This window comes from Myxocyprinus asiaticus, chromosome 15 (assembly GCF_019703515.2).
Source record: "Myxocyprinus asiaticus isolate MX2 ecotype Aquarium Trade chromosome 15, UBuf_Myxa_2, whole genome shotgun sequence".
Taxonomy (NCBI): domain Eukaryota; kingdom Metazoa; phylum Chordata; class Actinopteri; order Cypriniformes; family Catostomidae; genus Myxocyprinus; species Myxocyprinus asiaticus.
The window spans coordinates 18,203,111-18,221,333 of NC_059358.1; the positions used below are offsets into that span (position 1 = coordinate 18,203,111).

General features: G+C 39.6%; 1 pseudogene; it reads right to left on the bottom strand.

Moving 5' to 3' along the window:
• Positions 1-18,223, bottom strand: part of LOC127453310 (kelch-like protein 32) — a 31,362-nt pseudogene that overhangs the window by 2,697 nt on the left and 10,442 nt on the right.

Sequence of the window (18,223 nt, forward strand, 5' to 3'; positions counted from 1 at the left end):
ACCTAAGCTTTGGAATGGTGTACCCCTGCATGTTAGAGTGGCTTCAACATTGTCTATTTTTAAAAGTAGGCTAAAAACATAACTTTTTTCAATCACTTTTAATCAAACTTAAATAATTCATTATTATTTTGGATTGTTTATTGTTACTTTGTTTTATTTTAATTTATTCTTTCAAATTATGTTTCATGTTTATTACTATTGTACAGCACCTTGGTCAACTATTGTTGTGTTTAGTTGTGCTATATAAATAAAGTGACTGACTTATATCATTGTAATGAATACCATATAGACTATTGATTCTCTTGTAAACAAGATGACTTCAGAAAAACTTGGAAAAAAGTCTTAAAGAGAAAGGAAGTCTCTTCTGCAATAAAAGGTGTCTTTATACTGTAAGCCTGTTCAGGTCAGATAAAGCTAATGATGTCTATTAAATGGTTAGAGTTTGTGTAGTGACCTGTTAAAAGACTGAAGGTGCAGCGTGTCCACTGGTCCATGTCTACGTCATACGAATCGATATGTCTGACCAGGATGCGGTCATTGTTATAGTCCAGATCATTCCCCCCTAGCACATACAGCTGCCTTTTTACTGCCGCCATCACATGGTACACCCTCCTCTGCAACATGGGACTGCGTGCTAGCCACTGATTCTATGAGAGAGAGAATGACATAACATTTCAGGAAAAGAAAAAAACAAAACTAATGATGAACAATACAATTAACTGATTAACCAAAATGATTTTACCAAAAATAAAATGATATATGACACACCCTTGGTAATACTCTGTTTGAATGAAGGCACGTGTCTCAAATATGATTGAACAAACCGAAAGTGAAATATTTCCAAGTGTATTTTTTTTTAAAAGCCAAACAATTCACATTTTTATTTTTGTACAGTATATTACAGTGCATCTGTTATTTGTAAGAGGTTTGTGTAGAGATTGTACAAGTAGAGTGAGTGAGAGTGTGAATATACACATACACTGAATGTGTGTGTGTTTGGCGACCATCTGTTGAGGGTAGTATGGGTGGGGGTTGGTGTTCCTGGCAGGTGAATGCAAAGCCACTTTGAATACCAATGAGTCCCTGCCTCCTGTTTTTTCCTGCCTTCAGTCTCTCCCCTCTTCTGTCTTTAAATCTCTCTCTTTAAAATGCACAGTTGTCTGCACTGACCACAGGAATTGTACGATACTTCAAGTCTAACGTCTTTTTAAATGCAACACTACTACAATCTCTTATGCAACAGATCAGTGGAGGAAATTAACTTTCCTATTAAGGGGCAATATATGCCTATATATAGGATTTAAATTTGATTGTATATTTTCACTAACCATATAAAACTACATTGTGTGTCATACTTTTATGTCAAATACTTCAATTTAATCCATTACGTAACATAAATTCTCAATCTGAATAATCAGATTGTATGCTCAAGCGAGAACTTCCGGTTGTATCATGCACATGTCAGCTCTTGCATGAACATGATAATAATAAATAAGATGATAATAATAATAATAATAAGAAGAAGAAGAAGAAGCTTGCATGCATCAAGCGCGAGAATGTGCGAATGAGCTTCTCTCATGAACATGCATAGGAGAGCTGGGTGGTAGTAAACCTTTTGGTAAATAAGTAATGAATTTTTGCTTTGTTTCTCACCCAACGTTCTTATATGGCTTCAGAAGACGTGGATTAAACTACTCAAGTCATATAGACAGGGCCGCCCTTTTGTCCCGGGCTTGAGGAGGGCCCGGACTGGAGAGGGAGCTCACAGAAAGGCTATTCCATATTGTAGAGTGAATTTAAACGCATTCAGTAGGAGATGTGGATATAAACACGGAGACAGTGAGCAACAGTGAAAGCTGTCAGGGTAGCGCACGCTGATGCGCTACCCTGACTGGAGGGGGGCCCGCAGAATACGTTTTGAACCGGGCCCAAGAATTTCTAACTGCAGCCCTGCATATAGATTATTTGTGTGCTGCTTTTATGTCCATTTTGGAGCTTGAAAGATTTGGACCCCATTGACTTACATAGTATGGACAAAAACTGGGATTGTCAGCTGGGATATTCTTAAAAAAATCTTCAGTTGTGTTCCGCAAAAAAAGAAAGTCATACGAGTTTGAGACAGCATGAGCGTGAGTAAATAATTAGAGAATTATCATTTTGGGGTGAACTATTCCTTTAATTTCAGACCCTGCAACAGATGAGTAAATATTGGAGGTTACCTGTCCTGGGTCATACACCATCAATCGATTCTGGTACTGAGCCGTGTTAGTGACACCACCTGAATTAGAAGGAGACAACAATGTTTGTTAAACCAGTAATGTCATTGAGTCTTGGGCCTAGAACCTCTTGTGAAAGTCTTGTGCCTTAATGTGCTGAGTGTCAAATCATATGCATGATATAGTGGTAAAGTGGCAGGAACATATTAGTACCTGAAACCCAGAGCAGCCCGTCTGACACACAACCTGCATGGCAGGATAGCGAGCGGTCAAATGATTGCACATAGGTCCATTTGTTCCTCTTGGGGCAGTATCGTTCCACACTGGGCAGAACTTTCCTCAGTTCATTCCTTCCCCCAATGGCATTGAGATACTGTCCCAAAGCTCCCAGCACAAAGTGTTCCCTGCACGCCTTCATCGGTGCAATATCAGTCCAGTGGTTCACCCTCTAACGACATGCTGTCCTCACCGCACACGTCCTTCCAGTGGCGTGTTCCACTTCGCCACCAGCAACAAACAGAAATTTCCCCATGATGGCCACACAGTGGTGACTTCGCCCGGAATGCATGGGCGCCAACTCACTCCAGTTCGAACCTCCGACTACACGCATGTGCTCCTATACGGCCGGGTTGAAGAAACGTAGCTCCCGTACACGGCTGATTTCCCGTTTACGCCCACCAATGATATACAGCATCAGCGACTGAAAACGGGGCATGGTGCGGTGCGTCTGTCCTAAAGGCTGCGCAAATACGGACCGGTGGTAATCCAATGCTTCCTCCACCAGGGCAGCGACAGTGGTGCTGGAGTTGAGGAAGGGGTGGCTATTTGCAACATGGTGCAGGGCAGAGACATCCATCAGGCCGTAGCGCACGTGTTGCAGCAGTTCCTCCATGTACTGGTATCTGCAATCGTGCTCCAGCCAACGCACCAGCAACTACAGCAGGGCAGAGTGGCTCATCAGTATTCAGCACCACTTTAGGATCAGAAGATCACACTGCTCATATTACAGGCTGCGGCTCACACTATTCACAGACTACTCTCTGTCAAAGCAGGAGCAACGCTTTGTATCATTGCATGCTGCTAATGCTTAAGATATTGTGTCTCTTTACAGTGACGAGATGACAGCTGCAGATGAGATGGGGGTGGGGGGAAGGGTCTGTGTGCAGCACACACACGTAATTGTAAGGTGTGCTTTTGAAGCATACACACATACACACTCTCTCTGTCAGCACAGCCAGGGGAGTTAGACAAAGGGGAGTTAATTGAACTTGAGAGCAATCTAGACTGTTTAGCTGCAGCGGCATGCAAATATGGCGAAGATAGTTGGAGATAAGCGATGCCACTCTCGTGGAAACAAAGTGGCTTTTAACACAATCAGCCCTGAGACAGAGAACTTATTAAAGCATGCCGTGATCACGGGCCACAACCTCTAGATGTTACACAGCTGTCTCCTACTCAGAAATGGCAAATATAAATGCTGGTATTGGAATATTTCTGCATTTAACAGTTTTAATGCTAAGATGTAAATGGTTCTGGATTTAATTTTACACACTCCAAGTACAGTTACAAAACCATTTACAGTACACTAACTGCAGGTAACAGACCCCTAGGAGCTATGCGGAGTTAAAGGTGCAGTGTGTCATTTCTGCGCTATTTGCAGCACTAAACACAATGGTTTCCAAACAGGTTTCCCAAAGCGCCCCCTGTCTGTTGTGTTTAGGTAAAAAGTAGTCCCACCCCAAACTCAGGCCGTCGAATATTGTCACTAAATATTCAGCTGGGATAGGAGAATTTTTTAACTCTATAAAAATGACACATGGAAGCTTTAAAGGGATGGTTCAGCCAAATTGAAAATCATTTACTCATCCTTGTGTTGTTTCAAACCCATAAGATGTTCTTCCTTCCTTGGATGACAAAAGGATATATTAGACAGAATGTTGGTGGAAAAAAATAAATGCAATGAAAGTGAATAATGACAGAGACAAACATTCTGACTAACATCTCCTTTCGTGTTCCATGAAAGAAAGTCATATGGGTTTGGAACAACATGACAGTGAGTAAACGATTAAAGAATTCCCAGTTTTGGGTGAACTATCCCTTTAAATGCACACAGAGGTTTTCAGCAAAACCCTCTCTTCCATTACAATTTTTTGTGTGAACACTTGTGTAACACTCTATTGAGGTTCTGCCTCGCTTTCTTCTGTTCTCTAAATTTCTTTTTGTTTTTTTAAACCCCCTCCTCCTTTTCAAGAGAAGAGAGGAAGAAAGAGAATGAGTGAAAGTGGGAAAAGAAAGAACAAGTTAGAGAGAGAGGCAGAGAGTGATGTGTGAGCAAGGAAGCGTCTGTTGACTGTGAAGGTCACACTGGATCAGAGAACTTCCTCAGGGCAGAGAATAAATGAACTCCCCCACCCAAACCCGCACAAAGAAAGACAGACAGAGAGTGAGCACAAGAGAAGAAAAAAAGAACAAGAAAAAAAACAAAGAGGAAGAAAATGTGATTTCCAGAGCGTGAGACTCTGAGAACTGTGCATGACGATGATTGACAGGCAAACTATATCGAGGGTTGTATTGGTGAGCACACGTTCGGACTGGCGGACGGCAGCAGCAGCCCCTGTGCCCATCACGCTTCCGTCTGATGCACAAATTAACCTTCTCTGCAAACTGAAGGAGGCCCAAAGCAGCCTAATCAGGGCCTGATTATGGCAGCAGCGACTGGTTAAAGGGTCAGGGTAATTGTGCCATCAGAGGCCTGATTGTTTTCAATCAGTAGGGCGGCCGGAGTGACAGTTGGGGGATTGAGGCGCTGATGGAGCCGCGGTGTGCCTAATCAGAGAGAGGCTGTGAAGGGGAAGAGGTGTGGGGGGGCACCTGATTGGTGCATATGAATAGTCACATCAACCACCCCCCCACCCCCCAACTATAGCCTGTGTCCGTGTGTACACATACACACTCGCAATGTCCATACACCTTTTTTTTTTCTCAGACACAAAATCACTCTTACACCACAAATTAAACGGGCGGAGTTAGCCATATGACCTTAAGCATTCTGATTGACTAAAATTAAAGACGCTTTGTATTTGGCAGCAGTTGCTTGAGTTATAAACAGGGATACAAACTCATGAGAGGTGAAAAAGGTGAGAAAGTCATAGCAGGTGTTCTAGATATATATTTTTAGTTGATTTGTTCTTTGTATTTTTTTTTGTATTTTTTTTTTTTTTGGCATTTAAAGCTTAAAGTATCCCTTTCAAGTGATTTTAATAAGCAAATGTAGAAATTTTTAGCCAAAAAAAAAAAAAAAAACAATTGGCAAATTAGCTTAAAAAGGTGACTAGCAGAATGGTGAGTAGTTTTTATATCTGTATAAAGAATGTTGTGAGCCTGATCATACAGTGGGATCCAAAAGTCTGAGACTACTAGTAAAAATGCTTCTATTTTGCATTCCTTTTTGAAATCATACATAATTTTTCATTACAAATGTATTTGACTCCATGACAATTTGATTAGAATGTTTCACTGAAGAATTGCTTAGTGTTTGGTATGTCGCCCCCTTTGCTTTTATGACAGCATGCATTCAAGGTGGCATGAGCTCCACAAGTTTACGCAAACCCTGATGATGTATGTTATGCCAGCATGATTTGAGAATGTTCCAAAGAGCATCTTGTGTGCTTCCATGGAAGCAAGGAAATCTGACCTTTTGTACAAAGTTAACATGGTCAATGTCACAAATTTGCTGACATTTTATTAATGAAATACTGCAGAATCTTATTTATTTTACATCACAACTTTACTTTGTTTTAAACTTTTCAAAATCTGAAACCTTTGTTTATTTCTAGGTTTTAACAGACTTTTGGACCCCACTATACATGGTAATATTTTGCATTATAGCTACCTATACAGTTCAGAGATGTTTTGAAGAGTGAAAGCCTTTGTATTTGCGGCCCACACACCTGCCATATCTCCTCCTCACTAAGGGAGGTGAGGCAGTCGCTTTTTAACACTTCCCGGAGGAGGCGATAAGGTAGAAGCAGCACATTGTGTCTGTTCTGCTGCAGCTCAGAGAGGTGGTCCACCAGAAAGCCCACTACTGCCTCCTCCAGAGCCGGCAAGTGGAAAAGGTCATCCAGTTTGTGCAGGTCCAGGTAGTTAAAACCATTCAGCTCCTACAGGCACAGATTTAAATACAAACACAGATTCAAAGTCAGAGGTGCTGTGTTTTAGTAATACTGAAGCATTTAAAAACACTTGTTCAGCATACACTTTTACACCTGGCATTAAAGGGATAGTTCACCCAAATAAGAAGTCTGTCATTATTTACTCATCCTTACGTTATTCGAAACCCATATGACTTTCTTTCTCCAGTGGAACACAAAGTTTTTTTGTTTTTTTCTAATACAATGGCAGTGAATGGTGACTGTGGCAAGCATTCAGCCTTACATTTCCTTTTGTGACTTTCCACAGAAGAAAGAAAGTCATACAAGTTTGGAACAACATGAGGGTAAGTAAATAATAAATAATGGATTTTAATTTTGGGGTGAACTATCCTTTTTACGTGTGTTTCGGATACCATTTGACCACATTAAAAGCCAGGTGTAAATGCACCCAAGATGCAAATGACATTTGGAGGTGGCCTATAATGATTGTTACCTGCATTTAACTACAGAATTAATATTGTAACTAATGTAATTAAGTGGCATTTTCCATTTTGCTTTAAGTGCTATCCGATCACACTGGAGATGCATTGGAATGTAAAGTGTAAAGCAATCCAATTAATGAATATCCAGATACAATGTGGATAAGTCACATCCTAACATACAGTACATATTAATACAATTATGGATACCACCATAAATGACCCCTCTTGAAACAAACATATAAAGTCAATCAATATAGTAACATAGTAAAAAATACAGTTAGATTGGGGCCACAAATTTACAAAACTGCATACTATCAAAAAAACACAATATTCAAAAATGTGCAATTAAAAAGTCAGGAAAAACCAGAAGAGAGTTAAAGTACAAAAAATGGGGGAGAGAAATCCAGCCAGGCTATTCCAATGATGAAAAAAGATGGCTTTACACAGAGACAGACTGCCATCTATTGGTAAAATGAATAACCAGTAACAAGCACATCACATTGATGAGTTATGAGAAAAACACTGCCATTACAACTGTGACACAAACACATTCGATGTAAAACTAAGATCTGATTACACCATGTTTTACACTTCATGGCCAAAGTTATCCAGACATTTCCTTCTAATTAACAGGTTTGGCTATTTCAGCTAAACCCATTACTAGAAGGTGCATAAAATCAAGCACACAGCCATGCAATCTCCTTAGACAAACATTTTTAAAAGAAAGAGGTGTACAAAAGAGGTCTGTGCTTTTCAATGTGGTCAAAGGGTGCCACCAATTACGGAGTCTAGCAGAAGAACTTCACTGGCCTGCACAAAGCCCAGACCTGAACCCCAATGAACACCTTTGGGATGAATTGGAACACAGACTAGGAGCCAGGCTCCATCACACAACATCAATGCCTGCTGCCATGCTCCAACATTTAGTAGAATATCTAGCTGTTACAGCAGCAAAGGGAGGACCAACATTTTAAATTAAATGTTCAACAAGTACATAAGGGTGTGTGTTCAGATGTTCACATACTTTTGGCCATGTAGTCAAATGTACATGCTGAAAACATGAATGAGCTTTAACAAACCATCACTGTTGCCAAGGTAGAAATAACTGGAAAGACATACCTGAATTAGGTAGTGGGAACAGAGGTTGAGTAGCTCCAGCAGCTGAAGGTGGCTTCCAGCAGACAGTACGTCTTGTATCATTCCTGGCTCCAGCAGGATCTAAAAGCAGAGCGCAGGAGTAAAGCCCAGTTCACACCACCAACGACACTGTCTGTTGTGTGGACTGCACAACTGGCCGTATCTTTAGAAAATCTGATTGCAGATAAAATATGATATTATTATGATATTAAAGCTGATATTCTAATTTGACAAGGAACCGGTTCTCTTGCCTTTAAAAATTAACATTCTGCAAGGAAGAGTCTTTTATATAACCTGCAGCAGTGCTCATTGCATCATATCATTAACAATGTCAATGTAAATTTATTTATATAGCACAGTTAAAACAATGACAATTGACCAAAGTGCTGTACAATCATTGCAATTTAAAAGTTCATTGAAATATAACAACATTCAGAATTCATCAGTACACAATGAAGTACACAATGTATAAAAAATATTGTTCAGAAATAAAGTGCATTACACATCAAAATACATTTAAGAGTGCTTAAAGGCTAGTGAAAATAAATGAGTTTTTAACTTTGATGTAAAATCGTGTACTGTTGAGGCAGTTCTAATGAAAACAGGTAGGCAGTTCCAAAGCTTAGGAGCCACTACCGCAAAGGCACGGTTACCTCTCAATTTCAATTTAGACTTGGGGACACTCAAAAGCCTCTGATCGGAGGGCCTGAGCAATCTCCCAGGCTGGTGAGCAGACAATAGATCAGAGAGATAGGATGGCACTAGCCCAATTGAGGACTTAAATACAAATAGTAATAACCTGAATTAAATTCTGTAACGAATTGGCATCCAGTGCAGGGAAACTAAAACTGGAGATATATGTTTGCGTTTGGGTACACCTGTCAAAAGCCTGGCAGCAGCATTTTGAAACTGTGCAAGAGATGATTGGCTTATTCCTATATAGAGAGAATTACAATAGTTGAGTCTAGATTAAATAAAAGCATGAATCACCCTTTCAAAGTCCTTGAAGGAGAGAAAAGACTTGACTTTAGAAAAACTCGTAAATGGAAGAAGCTAGATTTGACTACAGAATTTATTTGTTTATCAAGCTTAAGGGCACTATCAAATAAAACACCCAAGTTTTTCACCAGCGGTTTAACATAAGGAGATATTTCGCCAAAATGAAGATTAGGAATACCAGAGGCCTCAGAAGGGCCAAACACAATAATCTCAGTCTTAGTATCATTCAGGTTTAAGAAATTTAAAGACATCCAATATTTTAGATCAGATAAACAGGCCAGTAAGGGTTCCAAGCCAAACTTATCATCTTTTTTCAAGGGCAAATAGATTTGGGTGTCATCTGCATAACAATGAAAGGATATACTATGTTTCTTAAAAATAGAACCTAAAGGAAGCAAATACATGGAAAACAAAATAGGAGCTAGAATGGATCCTTGAGGAACCCCACAAGTAAAATGAGCTTTAGAAGATGAAAATTCACCAATATTAACTGAAAAAACTACTATGTTTCAAATAAGATTTGAACCAGCTGAGGGCATTTCCTTGGATGCCCACACATTACTCAAGGCGAGAAATGAGATCACCATGGTCTACTGTGTCAAACGCAGCACTCAAATCTAAAAACACAAGGATTGCATAATCCCCTGAATCAACAGTTAATAAAATATCATTAAAACTTTTAAAAGTGCAGACTCAGTACTATGAGGAGTTCTAAAACCCAACTGAAAGACTTCACATATCTTATTTTCATTCAAAAAACTCTGTAGTTGATGAAGGACTACCTTTCTAAAATTTTCGAAACAAAAGGGAGATTAGAAATAGGTCTAAAATGAGACATAATTGTAGGATCTAGATTAGGCCTTTTGAGAAGAGGTTGAATAGTTGCATGTTTAAGGTAATCTGGTACATTTCCTGTTGTAAGGCACTTGTTGTAAGTGAGAGGATACTGGGGCCAACAGTGTTAAAAACATTTCTAAGACGACGTGTGGGAATAACATCAAGGGGAGAAACAGTAGGCTTTAGCTGGCCAATGATTTCTTGTAAGGAAGAAAGTGAAATGGGGTCAAACTGGTTAAACACACCGGTGCACATAGTAGGGACAGACAGATCATGAGCAGAAAATATGATACAGTATGTGATCTAATATCTGCTTTCTTGTCAGCAAAGAATCTAACAAAACTTCCACAGAGAGATGTAGACACAACAGGTGAAACACTAACAGCAGGATATATAACAGATTTTAAAGTATTGAAAAGATTTATAGGTCTATGACAATTATTTTCAATGATATCAGACAGATATTTAAACACAACTGCTCTGACAGCTCTCTGAAATTGAGACAAGGCATCCATTAATATTTCATATGACACCTCAAACTTATCCTTTTCCATTTTATTTCAGCTCTTCTGCAGACCTGCCTAAAAGCACAAGTGGTATCATTTAGCCAGGGCTCAGATTTAGTTTTAGGATGTTTAGCCTTCAGAGGCACACCAGAATCTATCAAAACAAGACGATCTATCAAAATATGAATCAAACTCACTCAGAATGCCAACTATTTCTGACAAGGTTTTCCACACATCATTGTTTCATTATATCCATTAAGCTTAAGACTATACTGAGAAAGTAAAAAAATGTTTTGGTCACATCCTATTGGTTGAAATGAATGCTGAAAATCACCCATAACCCAACTGCACACACAAACACTATTAAAATATATACAGTATATACTAATATACACTACTGGTCAAAAATTTTGAAAAACTTGACTGAAATGTTTCTCATAATCTTAAAAATCATTTGATCTGAAGGTGAATGCTTAAAATGTTTAAAATTAGTTTTGTAGACAAAAATATAATTGTGCCATCATATTAATTTATTTCATTATAAAACTAAAATTTAATTAAAAAAATAAATAATAATAATCGGACCAAATAAGAAAAAAAAGCACCAATAAGTGCCCAACATAGATGGGAACTCCTTCAATACTGTTTAAAAAGCATCCCAGGGTGATACCTCAAGAAGTTGGTTGACAAAATGTCAAGAGTACATTTCTGCAAATTCTAGGCAAAGGGTGACTACTTTAAAGATGCTAAAATATAACACAGTTTTGATTTATTTTGGATCCTGTTTAGTCACAACATAATTCCCATAGTTCCATTTATGTTATTCCATAGTTTTGATGACTTTACTATTATTCTAAAATGTGAAAAAAATTATAATAAAGAATGAGTGTTTCAAAACTTTTGACCGGTAGTGTATATATACACTATATTGCCAAAAGTATTCGCTCATCTGCCTTTAGACGCATATGAACTTAAGTGACATCCCATTCTTAATCCATAGGGTTTAATATGACGTCGGCCCACCCTTTGCAGCTATAACAGCTTCAACTCTTCTGGGAAGGCTTTCCACAAGGTTTAGGAGTGTGTTTATGGGAATTTTTGACCATTCTTCCAGAAGCGCATTTGTGAGGTCAGACACTGATGTTGGACGAGAAGGCCTGGCTCGCAGTCTTCACTCTAATTCATCCCAAAGGTGCTCTATCGGGTTGAGGTCAGGACTCTGTGCAGGCCAGTCAAGTTCTTCCACACCAAACTCGCTCATCCATGTCTTTATGGATCTTGCTTTGTGCACTGGTGCGCAGTCATGTTGGAACAGGAAGGGGCCATCCCCAAACTGTTCCCACAAAGTTGGGAGCATGGAATTGTCCAAAATCTCTTGGTATGCTGAAGCATTCAGAGTTCCTTTCACTGGAACTAAGGGGCCAAGCCCAGCTCCTGAAAAACAACCCCACACCATAATCCCCCCTCCACCAAACTTCACAGTTGGCACAATGCAGTCAGACAAGTACCGTTCTCCTGGCAACCGCCACACCCAGACTCGTCCATCAGATTGCCAGATGGAGAAGCGTGATTCGTCACTCCAGAGAACGCGTCTCCACTGCTCTGGAGTCCAGTGGCGGCGTGCTTTACACCACTGCATCCGACACTTTGCATTGCACTTGGTGATGTAGCTGCTCGGCCATGGAAACCCATTCCATGAAGCTCTCTACGCACTGTTCTTGAGCTAATCTGAAGGCCACATGAACTTTGGAGGTCTGTAGCGATTGACACTGCAGAAAGTTGGCGACCTCTGCGCACTATGCGCCTCAGCATCCGCTGTCATTTTACGTGGCCTACCACTTCGTGGCTGAGTTGCTGTCATTCCCAATCGCTTCCACTTTGTTATAATACCACTGACAGTTGACTGTGGAATATTTAGTAGCGAGGAAATTTCACGACTGGACTTGTTGCACAGGTGGCATCCTATCACAGTACCACGCTGGAATTCACTGAGCTCCTGAGAGCGGCCCATTCTTTCACAAATGTTTGTAGAAGCAGTCTGCATGCCTAGGTGCTTCATTTTATACGCCTGTGGCCATGGAAGTGATTGGAACACCTGAATTCAATTATTTGGATGGGTGAGCGAATACTTTTGGCAATATAGTGTATATATAAACTTAGCAAAAAAAAGAAACATCCTCTCACTTCCAACTGCTTTTATTTTCAGCAAAATTAACATGTGTAAATATTTGTGTGAACATAAAAAAGATTCAACAACTAAGACATAAACTGAACAAGTTTCACAGACATGTGACTAACAGAAATGGAATAATGTGTCCCTGAACAAAGGGGGGGTCAAAATCAAAAGTAACAGTCAGTATCTGGTGTGGCCACCAGCTGCATTAAGTACTGCAGTTCATCTCCTCCTCATGGACTGCACCAGATTTGCCAGTTCTTGCTGTGAGATGTTACCCCACACTTCCACCAAGGCACTTGCAAGTTCCCGGACATTTCTGGGGGGAATGGCCCTAGCCCTCACCCTCCGATCCAACAGGTCCCAGACGTGCTCAATGGGATTGAGATCCAGGCTCTTCGCTGGCCATGGCAGAACACTGACATTCCTGTCTTGCAGGAAATCATGCACAGAATGAGCAGTATGGCTGGTGGCATTGTCATGCTGGAGGGTCATGTCAGGATGAGCCTGCAGGAAGGGTACCACATGAGGGAGGAGGATGTCTTCCCTGTAACGCACAGTGTTGAGATTGCCTGCAATGATAACAAGCTCAGTCCAATGATGCCCCAGACCATGACGGACCCTCCACCTCCAAATTGATCCTGCTCCAGAGTACAGGCCTCGGTGTAACGCTCATTCCTTCGACGATAAACGCGAGTCCGACCATCACCCCTGGTGAGACAAAACCACGACTCGTCATTGAAGAGCACTTTTTGCCAGTCCTGTCTGGTCCAGTGAAGGTGGGTTTGTGCCCATAGGCAACGTTGTTGCCGGTGATGTCTGGTAAGGACCTGCCTTACAACAGGCCTACAAGCCCTCAGTCCAGCCTCTCTCAGACTATTGCGAGCACTGATGGAAGGATTGTGCTTTCCTGGTGTAACTTGGGCAGTTGTTGTTGCCATCCTGTACCTGTCCCACAGGTGTGATATTCAGATGTACCGATCCTGTGCAGGTGATGTTACACGTGGTCTGCCACTGCGAGGAGAATCAGCTGTCCTTCCTGTCTCCCTGTAGCGCTGTCTTAGGCGTCTGATAGTACGGACATTGCATTTATTGCCCTGGCCACATCTGCAGTCCTCATGCCTCCATGCAACATGCCTAAGGCATGTTCATGTAGATGAACAGGGACCCTGGGCGTCTTTCTTTTGGCGTTTTTCAGAGTCAGTAGAAAGGTCTCTTTAGTGTCCTAAGTTTTAATAACTGTGACCTTAATTGCTTACAGTTTGTAAGCTGTTAGTGTCATAATGACCATTCCACAGGTGCATGTTCATTAATTGTTTATGGTTCATTGAACAAGCATGGAAAACATTGTTTAAACCCTTTACAATAAAGATCTGTAAGTTATTTGGATTTTTACAAAATTATCTTTAAAATACAGTGTCCTGAATTTATATATATATATTTATATGATATATATATATATATATATATATATATATATATATATATATATATATATATATGGATTGGGCATGTATTATGCTAATTACTTACTGTGGGTAGATCACTGCTGGCCTAGATAAATTTTTCTTTGTTAATCTCCAAGGTAAAATTGTATTACTCATAAGCATTTCACTTGTCTGCTCTTGTTTGGAGTGTGGATTAATGGTGGGGTCCTTCCAGAACTTTGACACCTATTTTGATAGACTAGGGGCAGAGCTGATTTTGCTTGTTTTTTGAAGGTTTAGTCAAGCTGTGTGGGCTTTATTGAATTTACCTGGCCCGTGTAGGCAAAGTCCAGTGCGTGCTTCAGTCCCACGCTAGTCACACCCTGGAGAGTTACCTCATCTGCCTCACTCTCCACCATACAAAGACTGAACATGGCCTGAAGATACATAAACACATATTCTCTCATCACTGGAACGCACAAAAGAACTAGATTTCTATAGCAGTTTGTAAATAGCTGTTAAAGCAAAAATGTCTATAAGCTACTCATGCAAATGCCCCAGTCTGAATCCCATGTCATTTTTAAGTCTCTGTGTGCTAAAAATAGATGGCAAGTGTCTATCATCTTTTGTCTGTTGCATATCACCTCACTCTGAAAAACATTTGAAGTGGATGGTGCAAGTCTACTGTCTGTGTCTATTTTAAGAGTGGCACATTTTTAATGGGTTGACCTCGGTTCACATTCATACTTTGGAAAGGGCTAAGAGCCTCATTAGAGCTTAGAGTTGTTGGTTTGTTGATGGCTACTTAGAGAACTCCTTATTGGGTCACCACTGGCCATAAGCAATACTAAAGGGCTTTTAGCAGGGCATTGTGGGTAAAAAGGATGACCAGTCCTGAGTCACATCAATGGCTGGATGGCTTCTGACCTTGGAAAAGCAAGGTTGGCTTTGTGCACTAATTCATTTACAACACACTGCTAAATGAAATTAATTTGGGTAATATTAAAGGGATAGTTAATCCTAAATGTAGAATTCTTACCCTGATGTTATTCGAAACTGTTGACTTTCTTTCTTCCGTGGAACTGTAAGCCTTAGTCACTAATCACTTTCATTGAATGGTAAAAAGGATGCAGTGGAAATGAATGGTGAATGAGGCTAGCATTCTGCTTAACACCTCCTTTTATTTTTTAACTGAAGAAAGTAAATCATACAGGTTTGGAACAACATTGAGTGCGAGTAAAATTGGGTGAACAACTTTTTATATTTTTTGGGTGAACTGTCCCTTTAATGCCACTCATATTGACCGTATAACACAACAATGTCCTAAAACCCTACGCTGTTTGTACTTGTGACTGCATTTGTGTTTACAACACAATAAGCTTTGCAGAACAAGCTCCCCTGGATAAAAAGTCATTATTACCATGTTTACGCAGTGCCATTGGCAAGTGAGATTACATCATTTGCATTCATTCATTAGTTGCAATCAGGTGTTAAAGCTCAGACGGGAAAAAAATCCTGTCCTTTCCTGTTAAAATGTGAACAACATTTGCTCGCGTCTCAAAATGTAATAAATAACAAGATTTTAAGATTTTTATAAAAAATACAAGTGGTGTTTTATCCTGTGCAAAACTCAACACCACAACAATAGGGTGTTCTGGGTGGTTGCCAGGGTGTTATTATCCAGTTGCTAGGGTGTTCTAAGTGGTTGCTACGTGGTTACTTACTGGTCCAAGTCAAAAGATCCCACCCCCAAGTCTATATGATATTCTGGTTAGAAGTCGACCGATATATCGGTTTTGCCGATTAATTGGCACCGATGACAGATTTCTGGAACTGTTATCAGCAAAAATCCACACCGATAGTTTTCCCCATTGCGTCCGGTGCTGGAGCGGCTGGGAAGGGTCCGCTGTTGTTCTACAGTATGAGAGTGGCCTCTAGAGATGAAATAAAAACTATCACTTCACTGATGCCTTGTGGTGTTTGTTTTGGCATGTGAGACTACACTCTGCATGGAGCGGAACACTTCAGATGCAGATTTAAAACATACAGTACACGTTGTCACATCATTATAAAGTAATTAATTTGTTGACTAGATGCTGCATTAGAAGAGAACAGTAGTATGTTTGCTTACAAGGCTGAGAGGATGCTAACATTAAAGCTAACCTCAAGCGGTTAGAACAATGTGACAAAAATACACGCAAGTCCTACCCAAATTTTAAAATGTCACGATTGTTACCATCTATTATCATCTATTTGCATTAGTTTACATCCAGCTGGTCATGTTTATGCATTAGTTAGCCAGCTAAGTTGCATATTTAAAGCTAGTGACGTGAGAAAGTTTATGTGTAGGGTCTAAATTTCCCTTAATGCCGACAGAGCGTTATTGTTGTGCATAAAACATGTTCAAAACAATGCAAGGAATGCAAAAAAAAAATGCTAAATAAGCAGGATCACTTGGCACGTGATGTCCTGCACAATAGAGGAGGTAGAGCAGGCATGGGAAAAGTTGTTTGGTACAGGGTCTACGTCACGCTTAAGAAGGAATAATTCACCCAAAAATGAAAATTCTCTCATCATTTACTCAACCTCATGCCATCCTGGATGTGTATGACTTTCTTTCTTCTGCAGAACACAAATTAAGGTTTTTAGAAGAATATCTCAGCTCTGTTAGGTCAGTACAATGCAAGTGAATCGGTGCTAAAATATTGAAGCTCCACAAATCACATAAATCAGCATAAAAGTAGTCTAAGCCATATGACTCCATGTATGATAGATGTGGTGAGAAACAGATCAATATTTAATTCATTTTTTACTATTAATTCTCCTCCCTGCTCAGTCAATCTCCACTTTCACTTTTACATTCTTCTTCTTTTTGTTTTTGGTGATTCACATTCTTCATGCATATCGCCACCTACCGGGCAGAGAGAAGAATTTCTAGCAAAAATAGACTTAAATACTGATCTGTTTCTACCAACACCTGTCATATCGATTCTGAAGTCATGGATTAAACCACTGGAGTTGTATGTATTACTTTTATGCTGCTTTTATGTGTCTTTTGGAGCATCAAAATTTTGGCACCCATTCACTTACATTGAATGGACCTACAGAGCTGAAATATTCTTCTAAAAATCTTAATTTGTGTTCTTCTGAAGAAAGAAAGTCATACACATCTGGGGTGGCATGAGGGTGAGTAAATCATGAGAGAATTTTCATTTTTGTGTGAATTATTTCTTTAAGTAGCACATGGGGGCCACATTGTACTCCTTTTGAGATACAATGTTCAATATTGATTTAGTTCTTGTATCTTTTAAGCACAGCAATAGTTCTCATGCTCATGCACAATTTTCTGAAGTTTGTGACTGGTGGAATATTCTGCCTTAAGTATTGCTCTACAAGGGTTGATACTTTTCTCTTTATAAAGGCTAACATAATTATAAATTATTTTATCATCTCTACTTTCCTGGTAATTTATTATACCAATTAACACACTCTCTACATCTGGGGTCGATATTATTAAAAAAAACGAACAATATTATTAAAAAATATTATTATTAAAAATGTCACTGTTTTATTCTATTACATTAATACTTTTAAAGCTACTCAAGTTATTCAGCCAAAAGTAGTGAGTAGTTTTCTCGTTTCCTTGTTTTTGTTGTTTGATTAATAGCTTTATATGACATACTAGTCAGTGCTCAATTCGGTTACACTTCAAGTCCGACATTTTGATGCAAATACGCTTTTTGTCCCACTGTTTACTTTCACTTTACACATAACCGACTGCATTTACACTAATGCCTCACCAAGACGAGCACTGGCGGAATTATAAATGTATTTGACCATTTAGGCGCATGCCCGCATTAGCGCTCAAACAGCACGCAGCTAAAGACATCAGGAAATAAAAAGTAAATCTTTTATATTTCATCTAGATCAACCAACCAGTGGTGCTCTTGCTATCACGATCGATGTAATGAACACCCCTGTTCTAGATGTATAACATAGGCTAAATATAGAAAATTACTCAAAAGTTTGATCGAGGACATCTCTATTTTTTCCGATAAACATCAAGATCGTTATCAATGTTATTGATAACATTGCATTAATCTCTCACAGCAGCCCAATAATCTCAGTGATAGATAGTTAAATTACAGGATACGTTATAGACACAGAATCTAGTAAGCAGAAATATTAAATTTACCTCGATATGTTTCTTCAAATTAGAGGCAGAATTAATGCTGATATCTGGCTTGAGCAAGTTAAACTCACATGACACAGTCAAGCAATTTGCCTTTTTT